At 38.2% G+C, this 2500-nt stretch overlaps 1 non-coding gene across 1 annotated transcript in view; it reads left to right on the top strand.

Annotated features, from left to right (window-relative positions):
• The first annotated feature begins 2192 nt into the window (after positions 1-2192).
• LOC143307392 (small subunit ribosomal RNA) overlaps positions 2193-2500 on the top strand; it is a 1923-nt gene continuing 1615 nt past the window's right edge. Inside the window, exon 1 of the ribosomal RNA XR_013064544.1 lies at positions 2193-2500. This exon is cut by the window's right edge and continues 1615 nt beyond it. This is a non-coding gene — a ribosomal RNA (small subunit ribosomal RNA).

Raw genomic sequence — 2500 nt, 5'->3', positions numbered from 1 at the left:
ATTGTTAAAATTTTCGACTAATCGGTTCTAAGAGGCGAAGCAATACGCCGCTGGGACTTTGAAATATTTCGGAGCGCACCTAAAGTTCGTTATTTTGGCTAAACGGAGCGAAAATCTGCATTTATACCATCACGGACGTTAGTTTAATAGCGTTTAACGATGGATCCACGGTACAGAATGCAAAAATATGATTGTTAAAATTTTCGACTAATCGGTTCTAAGAGGCGAAGCAATACGCCGCTGGGACTTTGAAATATTTCGGAGCGCACCTAAAGTTCGTTATTTTGGCTAAACGGAGCGAAAATCTGCATTTATACCATCACGGACGTTAGTTTAATAGCGTTTAACGATCGATCCACGGTACAGAATGCAAAAATATGATTGTTAAAATTTTCGACTAATCGGTTCTAAGAGGCGAAGCAATACGCCGCTGGGACTTTGAAATATTTCGGAGCGCACCTAAAGTTCGTTATTTTGGCTAAACGGAGCGAAAATCTGCATTTATACCATCACGGACGTTAGTTTAATAGCGTTTAACGATGGATCCACGGTACAGAATGCAAAAATATGATTGTTAAAATTTTCGACTTATCGGTTCTGGATCACTGAAAAATCAAAAAAAATTATTAATTTTGATTAATTAAATTACATATGTAGTTTTATATTGTTATAGTCTCGTATTTGTTAATGTTTTGTCGTAAGAAAATGCAAAAATATCGTTTTAATGTTTTCGTCTCATCGGTTCTGGATCGCTGAAAAATCAAAAAAAAATATTAATTTTCATTAATTAAATTACAAATGGAGTTTTATATTGCTATAGTCGCTTATTTGTTAATGTTTTACCGTAAGAAAATGCAAAAATATCGTTTTAATATTTTCATCTCATCGGTTCTGGGCGGTTTTAAAATTTTTTAAAATATTAATTAAACCCATGATTTACATGAGAATGTGAATTTATTATGTCCTGCATGTTAATTTATTAATTTTCATGTATAGAACGTTATAAAATGAAAGGATATGTTCGACGATATTTTCAGTCTAAGTTTTACCGTGCCGGCGGGATGGTACGCTCTCACGGCGGTTTGCACAGGCATACGCCTGGGCGTAAGCCCATGCGTCGCCGACCTAGCGGCCGGCCGTTCGGTATTTATAGGAAGGCACTTTCGGTTCGCTCGGACCGGTCGGGAGTAGCGTCGAGCGTGTGGCTCTTTTATGACTTCGGTTGAAAAGCAGTCTACCGCTCCTCGAGAATATACTTTCTCGACTATTCTCGTTCCGGTTTTCCGTTGCGGATTATTATTAATCTCCACACAGCATTACCACGGGTCGGTGTCTAAGACCGAATGGCCCATATGTGGTGAGCCTTGTAATATAAGGCTGGTGACCTGTATGCACTTATAAATGTTGCATACTTGTACAAACTGAGCATCAACTGTCTGTAACCAAAATTTGTTAAAACTGAAAAAGTTATAAGATTGTATAAAATTTTTGAACCAAGAAAGTAGTGTTAGACGAAAATTCGTTCTATCACTTTTAGAAGGGAGACTGTTTGGAAATATTTAAAGTATAAAATACACAAAAGTCCACTGAATTATGAACAAAATTACGTCCCTGAATTTAAGAAAAGTCAAGAGGTGTCAGAAATAAAATCCTCTCTGATACGTTCAGAGAGGAAAATAAGTATGGAGAGAGGAGTAAAAATGAAAGAAGTTTTAAGGCTGGGGAAACTTCTAAAGGAGAGAGATTCCAACATATCTAATATGTACATTTAAAGCAAGTCCAAGGAACTCTCTCCGTTAATGTTTGAAAAGGTGTGTGCAGATGGAGGAGAAATGTATAAAGTACAGAGACGAGGTTGGTGGGCCCGCTCTAATGATAAAGATTATAAAATTTGGTGGCAAAATGACCAGCATGATCACTGTACGCGCTTTCTCGATTTGTATAGCATGCCACTGTCCGCGCTATCTTTTATTATATTGTCCAGCGTGTGTGGTCTACGTGCTTGCACGATGGATGCACGGCGTGAAAGTGATTTTCGTGCTTTATGAGAGGAGGAGGAGAATATTTGGCCTCTATAAGAGGTACAAAATTTATGAAATGTGTGTTACATACAAAAGAGAAATGGCTTAACGTCGATCGGTCTTACAGGGAGGGCCGACGACGAAAATTTAAATTTACAATAATAACTAAGCTCCCTGGTTGATCCTGCCAGTAGTCATATGCTTGTCTCAAAGATTAAGCCATGCATGTCTAAGTACATACCGAATTAAGGTGAAACCGCGAATGGCTCATTAAATCAGTTTTGGTTTCTTAGATCGTACAAAACATTACTTGGATAACTGTGGTAATTCTAGAGCTAATACATGCAAACCAGAATTCCACCCAGAGATGGGAGGAATGCTTTTATTAGATCAAAACCAATCGGTGGCGGACGGCTTGTCCGTTCGTCCATCGTCGGCTTTGGTGACTCTGAATAACTTTGTGCTGATCGTATGGTCAT

Source organism: Osmia lignaria, unplaced genomic scaffold (assembly GCF_051020975.1).
Source record: "Osmia lignaria lignaria isolate PbOS001 unplaced genomic scaffold, iyOsmLign1 scaffold0053, whole genome shotgun sequence".
NCBI classification, from domain to species: Eukaryota; Metazoa; Arthropoda; class Insecta; order Hymenoptera; family Megachilidae; genus Osmia; species Osmia lignaria.
The sequence above is the reverse complement of the archived record's forward strand: the minus strand, read 5'-3'. Positions and strand labels throughout refer to the sequence as shown.